We start from the raw sequence: 14,653 nt of genomic DNA, 5'->3' as shown, positions 1-14,653 counted from the left end.
AGAAAACTATCTTAGAAGGTTATCCGTTTCTTGCGTCTCTGAAACATACTTTACTTTTCACGTTTTAAATAACAAGACTAGGTCGTTTTAAAAAGCAATAAAAATTCAGTATGGGAAATTGAGAAAGCACAAAAAAGTTCAAAAGAAAAAATAAAAACCATTCATATTACTTCTAGCCAAAGAAAATCATGGGCAAATCCCTCTTCTCAATACACATAAATAAATAGATCTTACCTAGAACTTTACACATACATGCTCATCTCTTAAGTAGCAAACTAAGTGCATAATCACAAAAGAAAGGGGGCGGGTGCCTGGGTGGCTCAGTTAACCACCTGCCTTCAGGTCGGGTCATGATCCTGGGGTGCTGGGATCGAGCCCCACTTGGGCTCCCTGCTCAGTAGGGAGTCTGCTTCTCCCTCTGCCCCACTCCCCACTCATGATTGCACGCTCATTTGCGTGCACACTCTCTCTAATAAATAAATAAAATCTTTAAAGAAAAAACAAAAACAAAAAAAGAGGTAGGTGACCAGACGCAGGAAGGTCAATGAATAGCGTAGAAATAAACTCAGAACGTCATCATCCTGCAGAAGGCCAAGAGGAGGGACAACATTTTCCAAAGAAATGTAAGACATTATCTGTGACAAAGTTAACTTTTTAAGAGAGTTAAGCATCAGCAAATATTTACTGAGCCCCTCCTTAGCTCCTGGCGCTCGGCCAGGCCCTGGGAGCGCAGGGGGTGACTGAGTTGGGTAGAAGGAGCTCAGTAAGTGGGGAAACACGTCCTGAGCTTCTTCCCGGCCTCTGCCAATTCAGCATTTAAGCTCTCCGTGCCTCAGTTTCCTCTTACCTAAAATGGGGATTAAAAATCAGGGCAGTTGGGAGGATTAACGGAGTCCATGTACCTAAAGCACTTGGAGCTCAGCCTGAGACGCAGAAGGGCTTAATCAGAGTGAGGGCTCCAACAGGTAAAATGAGCGACAAAGAAAAGAAAACACACGGTAGAAACAGAGGGTCCAGGTAAGCCCCCAGGAGGAGACCAAAGCCATAAAAAAAGGCTTCTGCAAGGAGGTGGGCAGCGACGGGGTGGACATCTGAGGCAGGAACTGAGGAGAAAGCTCTTGCCTTCCAAGCTGAGGAATCAGCAGGTGTGGAGATGGGACGCTGGGAGACAGGAGGGCTCCTGGGGCTGGCTTTAGGGGCAGCTTGCGGGGGGGGGGGGGGGGGGGGAAATAGGAGGTGGGGGCAGAAAAGGAGGCCAAGAGACCAGATTTCATTCAGCCGCCTTCTTTCCAGTGACAGCCAAACAGGCAGAATTATTCCACGTCATGATCACTTTGAACAGGAAAGCTTTCCGGACTATTCCGGTAAAGTCGAAGGGTGTTAATTTATGTATTTTTACATCACGTTTACCAGTAAGCATTTTCTAAAAACTCTATAGAGGCAGAGATATAATGAGCTGATACTTCACACCTGCTCTCCAGACAGCCCTAAACTCATCACAAAGGTCCTTACAGCACATATGCTGACCTCTAGTCACGGATTTCTCACTGAGGGTATTACTAAAAACAAAACAGACAAGACTAGATGGTGAATTTGGTGTTTGCTACTTCAGAATGACTGGAAAAAAAGGAAAGGAAAAAAAATGTTAAACATCCATGGAAAACGGGGTGCCCGGCTGACTCAGTTCATGGAGCGTGCGACTCTTGTTCTCGACTCAGGTCATGATCTCAGGGTCATGGGGTTTAGCCCCGTGCCAGACTTTGAGCATCGAAATCTTTGTGTGGTCCCCTCCCTCCAACTCACAGCTGGCCTTGGTGACCAAAATGACCGTGGAAATGACAGTGTAAGACTTCCAAACCTAGCTCATAAAAGTCATGGCAGCGTCTCTCTTGGCCTCCTCCCAGGTCACTGACTCTGAGAGAAGCTGGCCGCCATCTTGTGAGGACGCTCAAGCATCCTGCCCAAGGAGAGCCCATCGTGAAGCGCCAGCTGACATCTTTACCACAAACACACAGGCAGAAACTCAGCCATTCCCGAGGTCCTGACCTGCAGAAACTCTGCGAAACAATATTTACTGTTGGTTTAAGTCACTTAATTTGGGAACAATTTGTCATGCAGCAACAGATAATTAATACACACTCTAAAGCTATATTCTTTTCTCCATATCTACCACTGCCTTTCAGTAGCTTCCGTAATTTTGTTTTTTAATTACTATTATGTATATTCATATAGAGAATGAACAAAATAGTTACTGAAATCAAAGCTATAAATCCTATCAGTTCTCTAAGATGAGGACCCCTGGGACTGACACCTTACATGGACTTGCCAGTACTATCACGCTCTGGGACTTGATTTTATAAACACAATGGCTCTTTTGGGTCTACCCCTCCACAAAACAGGTAGCTGACAGAGTTCCTTAAGTCTGTGTGGTGTAGTCCAGGAAACTGGTTAGTCACGACTTTTTTTTTTTTTTTTTTTTAGATTTTATTTATTTATTTGACAGACAGAGATCACAAGCAGCAGAGAGGAAGGCAGAGAGAGAGGAGGAAGCAGGCTCCCCACCGAGCAGAGAGCCAGATGCGGGGCTCGATCCCAGGACCCTGGGATCACGACCTGAGCCGAAAGCAGAGGCTTTAACCCACTGAGCCACTCAGGCACCCCTAATCATGTCTTTTGAAAGTGTGTTTTCAGCATTTTTTCCCCCCAATAAACATAACTATGCTGAGCTACCACTACACACGTATTACAATGGCTAAGATAAAAAACATTCACAATGTTAAGTCCTGATGAAGATTCCACTTCAGGGTATTTGCTCATGAGAATTCAAAAATATGTGCACACCAAAAGCTATGTGTGATGGGCCCCTGGGTGACTCAGTCTGTTGAGTGTCCAACTCTTGGTTTCAACTCAGGTCATGATCTCAGGGTCGTGGGATCGAGCCCTGCATCGGGTTCCACACTCAACATAGAGTCTGCTTCGGATTCTCCTTTCTCTTTCCCTCTACCCCTCCCCCTGCTCGCACTTGCTCTCACTCTCTAAATAAATCTTTAAAAATCTTTAAAAAAAAAATCATGAAAGTTGATAACAGTTGTACATTTACAGCTACTGTATTCATAACCGCTCCCAACTGGGGACGGCCCGAATGTCCTTCTCAAGTGAATGGCCCATACAGCGGACTACGACTCAGCTACCGAGGGGACTCACAGATGCGCCCAAAAGCTCAGAAGACCCTCAGAGACGTCGGGTTGAGTGAAAAGTCTCAAAAGGCCACATGCTCTATGACGCCATTCATACATTGTTCTGGAAAAGACCCAACAACAGTGACAGAGCAAAGACCAGTGTCAACAGAGGCTGGAGAAGCAGCAGAGGCTAGAGAAGGAGGACTACGAAGGGGCAACACATGGGAATTTTTTGAGCTGTCTGACAGGGTTCCACACCCGGGGCGTGGTATCGTTCGCACACACTGGCACATATCGTAAAACTCACAGAACTACCCAGCGGGGAAAAAAGTCACTTTTACTCGATCTTGATTTTTAAAAAAATACAGATGCATATGTACTTTCCTTTTGAAGCAATTTCAGATTCCTTTTTCCAAAAGAAGAAATACATCTTCTCTTCACCCTCAGGGCCCAGGTCCCTCTTGATGCCCAAATCTTTAAAAAATGCTGATCACAAGGACTCGTACAAGCCAAGTTATTCAGAATCCATGATTTGTACCTTAGGAGTCTACCTTCATTCTAATGATGACTATTCATTATTTTCCTCTACAGCTGAGGACAAACCCCCCCGGCCCCTGCTTTATGTCCCTATAAACATTCTTGCCTGAGAGCAAAACATCTTTTAGAAGAACACAGATAAAACGGCACAGGCTCTCAGGACATGTTTGTTGGGTGGGTTTATGGTGGAGCTCATTCCTTAAGCCACAGGTTACCAGGATCTGTCCCCAGACTGTCCCATGGGCATCTGACGGCCTCAGGGAAAATGAGTCCCATTGTGAGTTGCTCTCAAGCTTGAGGTGACCATCCACACAGGCACCTGGTGCCTTGCTGCCCCAAGCAGTCCACACCTCCTTTCAGTATCAAAAATGTCTCCATTTGGGTAAAACACATATATATAGTCCCCTTGAAGACAAGGATTTTTTGGGGTCTGCTTTGCTCACTGGTGTGAATGTCAAGAACAGTACCTTCCATATAAAAGGTGTTCAACACATCTCTGTTCATAGTAAGATTGGGTTTATTCTTTGTAACTTGTGAAGACATTAAGAATTTAAAGAGCTGTGATTTCCCAGACGCCTATGATCCTGTGGTAAGACTTCCTTTCATCTATCAGAGACAGGCTCTTTTTTAAGGACCTGGAATAAAATAAAGGGGGGGGGGAGTAGTTGGACACTAGCCCCTGACCTGCAGGAACTAACCGGTGAAAAGGGTGAGGTCAGCACACTAGGGAGAACTCCTCATACATCCGTACGACCCAGCTGTGCCCATAGGCACCCCTGCCACACATCTCCCCCTCCCCACTCCCTGCGAGCGTTCTACACACTTCTGGATCCGCTCTTCCAAAAGGTGTGACAGTGGAATTCAGAAATAGGCACTGCTTTAATTGGGACTTTGAAAAATAGGCAAGACTCGGATGTGTTACAAATGTTCTGCTGGGGGCTGATTAGGGCTGCAAAGAACTAGCACTTGTGCTGGCTAAGGGCTTTCGACCAACAAGAAAAATTCTCCCAAGTTAGAAGAAAATAAAGCAGCATGCACACCTCCCATTCCAGCCTACTGGAGGGCTCCTGGCTCTACTCGGGGCCTCTCTCAACCTCGGGGGCAGGCCGGTTACACCACACACATTCCCTGAACGAGCCCTAGCCCTTCTTCCCCACACCGGTGCATTCAAGGACCAGGAGCATCCTCGAAGGGATAATACATAACAAGTGACAAACTACTTATGATACCCCTCGTAAGGGATCGTTAGGTTAGAGACGCTGCTCTTGGAGCACAGGCATCAACATTTACATGACGGTGAACTTGGCGGAGTTTTGCACAGCCCTGGGATTGGAAGTAGAGCAGAGGTCTTGTTTTGTATTTCTGCCATCCCCTTTCCTGCTGGCCCCTCCCCCAGAAAGGGTTCCCCCCCCCCTCCCTAATTTTGCCTATGAATCCTAGCCATCTGGAAAGGCTCATGCTCTCTGGACCCCATCTCATGTCTCCCTATCCCGCTGCCGCAGACACACAACTCCCCCCCCCAATAAAAGTGGTCCCTCAAGTGGCCTACACAAGAGTCCTCCTCTGGGAGGTGAGGGTGGAGGTTCACATTCCACTAGGTGACCCCCACATTTCATCCTAGTGGGGGGCAGGCTGAGCACTCCTCCCAGGGGAATGGAACATGCTGGAAGGTGTGTTGAATTGCCAGGATGATCCAAGGACTCTCAGATTTTAAAGCAGACCATGGATGCTATCCTTCCCGTCCTCCCCTGCCCTGCATCTCCTCCTCCACCACCACCAAACTGTCCTGCTCAAGATGCCAGGGGACAGGGTAACCCAGAAGCTGAAAGCGATGCCCGGCCAACACCAGAGTCAAGACACAAGGAGGGAAGAAAGCCCCCGGAGTTGACTCCGGATCTGGGTTTCTATGCTGATACCCATCCACCTCCGCCCTTCCTGAGGTTGGTCCTGAAAACAAAGACACACCCCTATTCAGCATCCCGTGCCTCAAGCCGGGTGCCTGTCCCTTGCAGCGAAAGAGACCTAGGGACCCTTCTACCATAGATTTATGCACACAGGGTCATTGCCACAAAATACCACAAGCAAAAACATGACCCAGAAAGGACCATGTTAGATACAGCATGTAGAACCACAAAACAGTGAGAAAACTCAATATGGAGAACCCTCAGACAATGTAAAAGGGGAAAAAAGTGGCTTCTGAATGTGCATGCATTATTTTCTCAATTTCTAAAAAGCAGATGTTGGCATAGATAAGTTAAAATACTTCAAACAGGGATGCCTAGGTGGCTCAGTCAGTTAAGTGTCTACTTTCAGCTCAGGTCATGATCCCACAGTCCTGGGATCGAGTCCCTGCTCAGCGGGAAGCCTGCTTCTCTCTCTGCCTGCTGCTCCCCCTGCTCGTGCTTCCGCACATTGACAAATAAATACATTTAAATTAATTTTTAAAATTTTCAGATATACCAAATATGGCCAAAAGTCAAATGGAAATAAACCAATTTTTAATTTTCATAATCTCCGAATGGCAGGATTACAAGGGATTTTGACTCTCGGTCTTATACGTGACTACTTTCCTAATCTGGTTAGAGTGACACACTACAAAGGGTACCTCAGTGGCTCAGTCAGGTAAGCCTCTGACGCTGGACTTCAGTTCGGTCATATCACGGGGGAGAGATCAAGCCCCACATCAGGCTCTACACTCAGCAGGGTGGGTTAAGATTCTCTTTCTTAAGATTCTCTTTCTCCCTCTGCCCCTCCCCCCATTTGCATGCACGCTTTCTCTCTCTAAAATAAACAGATCTTTTTTTTTTTTTTTAAAGATTTTATTTATTTATTTGACAGAGAGAAATCACAAGTAGATGGAGAGGCAGGCAGAGAGAGGGAAGCAGGCTCCCTGCTGAGCAGAGAGCCCGATGCAGGACTCAATCCCAGGACCCCGAGATCATGACCTGAGCCGAAGGCAGCGGCTTAACCCACTGAGCCACCCAGGCGCCCTGAAATAAACAGATCTTTTAAAAAAGTAACACACTACAAAATGAACCTCAAAATAAATAAAAACATACTTCTTTAATTATAGCTCAGCTCAAATGCCGCTTCTTCCCAACAGAATCCACTGTCTTACTATCCTTAACATTTCCACCACTACTATGGCTTTTGCAAAGTTACAGTCATATTTCACCTTTTATTATAATTACCAGACGCTTCTCCCACCCACCCTGGATCCCATACTCTGAGAGCAAAGACTGAGCCTTAATTTTGTGGCACCAATGGTAACTAGTACATTCAACAGATGTTCATAAACACCTGTTGGCTTGTAAACTAGAGTAAGAATAAGTGAATACGCAAATTACTCTAGCCAGTTGGCCACCACCATGGTAAAGGGTGGTGGTGGGGGGAGATGATCAGATTTCTTTTTAAAAGTTGTATCAATTAAATGAAAATAGACAAAAATATTAATACTCCATAATCTGCATTTCATTCACCTGGCTATTTGACATTCAATGTATTTGCTTAATATTAAGGTTATTATGAAATCATTTAACTTTTCCTCACAAATATCGGTGTCTAATTTCTTTTTTTTTTCCCAATTTATTTATTTTCAGAAAAACAGTATTCATTATTTTTTCACCACACCCAGTGCTCCATGCAAGCTGTGCCCTCTATAATACCCACCACCTGGTACCCCAACCTCCCACCCCCCTGCCACTTCAAACCCCTCAGATTGTTTTTCAGAGTCCATAGTCTCTCATGGTTCATCTCCCCTTCCAATTTACCCAAAGGAGTCTAATTTCTTAATTTGGTAAACCTCTGGCTTACCCAAGTCTGACATTTTTAAGCAGCTCACTCCGCTAATAACATTGGCTCCCAATAAGATTTGATGCCAGAGAACCAGAAGTTCTAACAGGATTATGAAGGATGATGTTAAAAATAATGTCCTCAAAAATCTCCTAAGCAATATTAAATGTGCAGGTAAATGTCATTCTAGGAAGACAAAAATGGCAGGTACCGCCATGATTTTTTCTTAAAGAAACAAAATATCATGCTCAAGTATTTCCTGTAATCCAAACTGCCAAATGACCAATTCCAAAGAGAACTGAATTAGGACATCTCCTAAAAGACCACCTTGAGAAGGTAAAATTCATGTTGATTTAGTTGCAACATTTACACTCAATATCAAATACCTAAGCCCTTAAAAACAGTTCACCTCTCACAGAGATCTGATAGGACCATGAAATCACTTTCCACATAATTAACAGGGAGAAACATGTTTTCTCAGAGACAATGGTAAATGGAAGAAAGATAGAGTCTTCCAATTAATGTATCATCCAAGATGCTTTGGAGGGCAGTAACAGAATTAGAAAGTAAGTAAAATTATTATTTAGCACACAAAGTCCAGGTTTGTATTATTTAATATACAAAATTTACTCTTCTTTAGAATACTAAGCTCCAGGTGCAGGAAGGTCACAGACTCAGTGACACCCACAAGTCATCTGCCAGCTCCATCATCCTCTTGCCTTCTTCCAATAGCTGATCACAATATGGCTGCTGTGGCTCCGGGCATCACATTCAGTCTAGTCCTTGGGTCTCTTTTTAAGAGCACAGAATCATTCCCTAGAACCCCCTTCACAGACCTCCTAGATGGTGGAGACTTCTGGGAAGGATCTGGCTTGATGATGAAAGAAGCCTGAAGAAGCCAGTGTCATTACTGACCTGACAATATCAGATGTGTGAGAGTACAAAGCTCCGACAACCATTAGTCATAATAGCTAATTAGGCAGCAGCAGCCTAATTACCCAGTAGGCAACAAGCCCAAGTACAAAAAGCAACATGCTGGAGATGGCAGGGTGAAAAGACAGAAACAACCTGGGTCCTTAATGATACCATGAGCTGAGACCCCAAACTGGGAGCCCCTTACTATTCGTTGACGCAACTGAATGTGTGATGGCTCAAATTACTAGCCAGACATTCTACAATGTCAAAATAAATGTACTCTTAAAGGCACTCTTCAGATTTTTGGGAAAGAGCACCAATAACTTGCCCAACATCACAAACATGGTTGGGCAGATCTGTGCGGTCCCAGTGCTTATGCTCCCAACTCTTGCCACCTCTGCTACCAACCTCTACCTCCCATATTCTCGCACGTCATGGCGTGTTCAATACACCCATTTTAATTCAGATCAACCAATATTTATTTACCTTCTCTGGGCAGGAGAAATGGAAGTTGGGAAAATATACTTTCTGACTGAACAATGCTTGTTATCTGGTTCAGAAAATGAGGAGAAAACAAGATATAATTCCTGACAAAATAGAGGAACTAAAACCTTTCATAACTACCTACATATGCCACTCTGGTCTCTTTTTTAAATGTTGCATCGTGGGGTGGCCAGGTGGCTTAATTGGTGGGGTGTCCCACTCTTGGTTTTGGCTCAGGTCATGATCTCAGGATGGTGGGAGAGAGTCCCACGTGGGGCTCTGCTCTCAGCAGTAAGCGTACTGAAGATTCTCTCTCCTTCTTCCTTCCCTCTGTCCCTCCCCAGCACGTGAATGTGCGCCTATTTGCACGCGAGCACTTGCACTCTCTCTCAAATATATAAAACTTAAGAAATGAATACAGGGGCGCCTGGGTAGCTCGGTGGGTTAGGCCGCTGCCTTCGGCTCAGGTCGTGATCTTGGGGTCCTGGGATCAAGTCCCGCATCGGGCTCTCTGCTCAGCGGGGAGCCTGCTTCCTCCTCTCTCTCTCTGCCTGCCTCTCTGCCTGCTTGTGATCTCTCTTTGTCAAATAAATAAATAAAATTTAAAAAAAAAAAAAGAAATGAATACAAAAATAAAAAGAAATAGAAAGTAAAACATTACATATTACAGCTTGCTTTTACTCAAGGTTCCATTTTTTGATTGATTTCAAAAACGTTTCTGTCCCATAATCCTCTGTGCACTAAAAAACAAATATGACAACTCTCAATTTCAGAAATCTATTAATTTGATCATAATCTTAAACACTTTTTTCCTCAGATTTTCAAAATGAGCCAGTATTTTCTCTTTCAAGTTTAAGTCTCTTCAACTCGGTTTTAGTTAAAAAGAACAAAACTGGGGGCACCTGGGTGGCTCAGTGGGTTAAAGCCTCTGCCTTCAGCTCAGGTCATGATCCCAGGGTCCTGGGATCGAGCCCCACATCAGGCTCTCTGGTCAGCGGGGAGCCTGCTTCCCTCTCTCTCTACCTGTCTCTCTGCCTACTTGTAATCTCTGTCTGTGAAATAAATAAGTAAAATCTTTAAAAAAAAAAATTTTTTTTTAAAAAAGAATAAAACTGTTCCAAGTAAATGGAGGCCACCTCATGAAACGAGCAAGATCAGACTAAGCATCACACATAAAAACATGTTATTTTTCCAAAGTTGAATAAATTCCCTGACCTTTAATAAGTTTAATAATTAGATCACATACAATGTTTTCCTAATGACTTTTGCTTTTCAAAAGATACCATCAAAAAATAAAAAGGTCAAAAGACAGACTGATGAGAATATTCACAGAACAAAGAACTAACAACGAACTTGTATCCGGCATAAAGACTCTCCAGGACTATAAAATAGGATGACATTGAGGATGTGCAGTTTATACTCAAAAGCCATGTAAAATGATCAGACAAAAAAACAAAACAAAAAAAAAAAAAAACAACTTAAAACACAAAAGATTTAATACACAAATGGTCAATAAGTACATGAAAAGCAACCATTAGCCATCAGGGAAATAGACAAACCACAATAAGTCCCCAGGACATATCCACCACAACGGTAAAAGGACAAAGACTGACAATTTCCAGTGTTACGGGGGATTACAGTCACTGGCATGCTCAGATGTCACTGGGGAATGTATAACAGTACAACACTTGGGACTGTAGCTTCTGAGAAAGTTAAGCATGTACTTATTTTAGGACCCAGCGACAAAATTAAAAACAGATCTCCACACAAAGACTTGTTCAAAACTGTTCACATGGCTGCATGCACGACAGCCCAAACCAAAGGACCAGAGTGGCCAAAGGGGAAGGAGGAGACACATGGTGCCATGCCTAGACCCTGAAATGCTACTGGGTGAGAGAAAGAGGATGGGAGGGAGGAGTAGAGAGGGGAGAGTGGGGGGGGGAGAAAGAGGAGAGGATGGGAGAATCAAAGTCAAGAAGAAAGAAATCTTACCTCAACAGAGTGAAACCGCAGAACTCCAAAGAACCCTAAAAGAAGCCACTGGGAGGGGTGCCTGGGTGGCTCAGTCGGTTAAGCATCTGAATCTGACATCAGCTCAGGTCTTGATCTCAGGAACCTGAGTTCAAGCCCCACATTGGGCTCAACGCTGGGCATGGAGACTACTTATTTAAAAATAAAAATAAAAATAAAAAAAAGCCAGAGAGAAAAGACAGACTACTCACAAAAAATAATCAGCCTGACAGCTGACATTGTAGCAACAACAATGGAACCAGGAGACAGTTGATTAATACAAAAGCAATCCAGAATTGCATACCCCGAGCATCTATCATTCCAGAACAAGAATATTTAAAGGCATACAAACATGGAGGTTACCACCAACGGACACTCACTAATAAAACTCCTAGAAAACATATGCCAGGAAGAAGGAAAATTCTCCCAGAAGCTAGCTTCTCAGACAAGTTCTGCTTTCTTCCTCATGTTTTTAGGTTTAAGTTTTTGCTTTTTAATACCATTGTATTTTTTTACAGTGCCACCCAGTGTTAAAGGTTAAGTTTTTTTAAAGATTTTACTTACTTGAGAGAGAGTGAGAGAGGGCACAAGCACAGGGGAGGGGAGGGGAGGGAGAAAGAGGGAGAAGCAGACTCCCCGCCGAACAGGGAGCCCAACGTGGGGCTCGATCCCAGGACCCTGGGATCATGACCTGAGCCGAACACAGATGCTTAACCGACTGAGCCACCCGGGCGCCCCTAAAGGTTAACTTAAATTGTTAAATTAGAGCAAAACAGAAACAAAATCAAATATCAAATTTTCAAATTCCCAGCACAGCAACCTTAAAAAAGACTTTAAACACTAACTGGGAAGGATATCGAAAACGAGATTTACTTAATCACTGCAAGTATTTCCCAAGGGAGTGCCATGGGCCAGGCATATACTAGATCCTGAGTTAACAGGATGAGAACAAAAAAATGAAACTCCCCATGATCCTGGATTTGTAAGTTTTCTTTTGACAAGGTACCTTGACGAGAAGCCAAAGTCTGTGTGCGGCACAACGTTACTCTTGTGCTAAGAAATACTGTCATAATAGAGTTAAAAGCAATCCAGTTTGGCCCGTGGCTCCTTTGTTTGAAAATGTATGCGCAAATATGACAATTTCAACACATGAAATTAATTCAGTGCAAACGATGAATTCCCACCTCATTTATTTGCCAATCTTACCGTGTGTCTAGTCTTTCCATCCCCCATTAAAAATAAGAAAACTGCCACCGTAAGCCGGGTTCTCAGCCACTCTTGTCTCAGTCACATTGTACTGGATGCTCCCCGGCTTATTTCACAAATATCAAAAGCCGAGAGCACCATATTTCCTATCTATCAAGTGGCCACTTCTGCTTAGAGTATCCACTCGGCAACACATTTTTTTTAACTGCCTTAAACTAGGACAAGGGCAGCCTAAAAAAGTCAGTTTCTCCACTTAAAAATAAACACCTTTCGGGGGGCTTCTTGATTAAAAACAAAGGCAGCATCTGGCATAAAAAGCCTGGTGAAATCGGCATTTCAAGTTATTTGAATGGAAACCGTCAGGCTCTGATCTTTCTGGACATGTGCAAGTGGTTAGCAGGGTAACCTGAAGACGGACCCTGCAGCAGAAACCCTACCTACTAAAAAGCCAGAAAAAGAGGTTGACCTACTGCTTTCCATTTAGTGACCAGGCTTCGAGAGCCTGCCTTTCAGTCAAAGGCACCCCACAACAGAACAAGGTCAGCCACAGGAACCCCAAAAGCCTGGCCCTTCCCCTCCCAGGCAATGGCACCCAACACCTGAAACACCCGTGCACCCCTTAGTGGCAATGACTAGAGCCAACCACTATATCTGGAGACTGGGGGGGCCCTCTCTTTTTTGGAGCATCTTTTGTTACTGGGGAAAGCGCACGTCTGGAAAACACGAGGCAGTTCTCTGCGATAAGCAAGGCCAGTTGCAAAGGGCTGGTTTCCAATGCCTGATTCTCTGTGCTACCAGATCACTGGCCTAGGACCTACACATCCACACAACTTGTCCCATCCTCTGGGAAAGTCACAATGTCACCTTTCCTATATACTGTCCAGCATGCAAAGCCTGGGCACTTGCCTTTTCTTCACTGGTCTGTAACCTCTTCTAGGATGGAAAAAGCTTGTGATGGTTATGGCAAAGCACCCTCTTTAAAAATTTGAATTGAATGAATTAATTCAAATGAATTAAACTCTGCTATGCTCGGCGAGTTGGAGAGGGTGAATTCCACTTTTAAAAAAACTAACCCTTTCGAAACTAGTTAATTCTTAACTTCCCTTGGACAGTTTCTTTAATCAAATACAAAACACAAACATCCACCCAGGTTCCTTTCAGGCTCAAAATAATTATAAAATAAATGCAATGTACCAGAAAAAAACTGTTTAGGATTTTTTTTTTTTAATTTCATTTTGGTAAATTTGACTACAGTAGCACCAGTGTTCTCCTATGACCCATGGAATCTAATCACCCTACAAATTCCAGGAAGATACCATCCATGTGAAAAGGGGCATTATAAACCTAACTCCAGGATTTCCATAGGGACAGATTCCCTAAATGAATGACCACGCACCAACTCACAAGAGGCACGCTGCAGAATCCATGACCCTATGCAGCACCACGACATCAACTTCAACTATTTCAAGTTTCCTGCCCACATACAAGAAACAAGAGATTCTGGGAAGGCCTGGGCTAGGGAGGCATCAGCTCAGTATGTGCACCGACGCTCTGCCCAGTGAGCCAGCCACTGGCCAACAGCACCCATTTATTTTACCCAGAGGCAGATCTATTAGCCAGACATTCTAAAAACACAAACGTTTTGTTGTACTTGGAGAAACTCCAATATTGGTGCCTTGCTGCAGAAGGATGCTACCCGAATATAAAGTGAGCCATGTGGATGTTGAGCCCACATAGGAAAGTCGGCGTTGGGAACTGTCATACCAGAAGACCAACCCTTTACAAAGGCTAAAGGTAAAGCCCCAAGCTGTGCAATGAGGGAAGAAAGCCAAAGACAGGAGAAGCAGGAGTGCCCACCCCATCAGAACAATGAGGGCAATTTTTAAGGCAACTCCCTCAAAGATCTCTGCACCAAAAAGGCCCTGTCTCCCTCCTCTCCCTTTTAGATTCAATAAGAAAATCAAGACAATGCGAAGGTCCTTCGGAAATGGGCTTGGCAAGTCACCACGTGCAAAACACATTAAACAGAACCTAAGGGTTTGGCTTTCCTAAGACTGCCCGGCCTGCCTGCCGGGTTGGGTGACAGGGGTCCACAAAAGTCAAGGCATGGGCGCAGCGGGAGAACGGGACAGGGCTAGCAGAGCAAGTGAACCTGGGAAACTGACAAGAAAGGCATTGATAGCATTAATAAAATGAAACAGCCAGAGGCCACCATGGTACTCCAGAAGGCCCATGGACAGGCTCAGACCGCTCAAATGCTCTCCACCTCTCCGGAAGCTGATCTGATCTCAGGGTCCTCGTTTCTTTGTGAGCCCACCTTCCTCCTTTCTGGGGTCCTGCAACGATCCCAGCAGCTGCCCGGCCCCAATGAAAACGACAAACCAAATCCAAAGTGATGACGGGAACTCACGCCCCCCTCCACACACACACACACACACACACACACGCACGCACGCACGCACAACACACTCACTCACTCAAGGGTCTGGCCAGATCACACAGCTGAAGTTTCCGGAACTTAAATTGTAAAA

General features: G+C 44.5%; 1 protein-coding gene across 3 annotated transcripts in view; it reads right to left on the bottom strand.

The window, feature by feature from the left end:
- Positions 1-14,653, bottom strand: part of FARP1 (FERM, ARH/RhoGEF and pleckstrin domain protein 1) — a 276,295-nt gene that overhangs the window by 258,345 nt on the left and 3,297 nt on the right. The gene's annotated exons all lie outside the window — the stretch shown is intronic.

This window comes from Neovison vison, chromosome 5 (genome assembly GCF_020171115.1).
Source record: "Neovison vison isolate M4711 chromosome 5, ASM_NN_V1, whole genome shotgun sequence".
Classification (NCBI taxonomy): Eukaryota; Metazoa; Chordata; class Mammalia; order Carnivora; family Mustelidae; genus Neogale; species Neogale vison.
The sequence above is the reverse complement of the archived record's forward strand: the minus strand, read 5'-3'. Positions and strand labels throughout refer to the sequence as shown.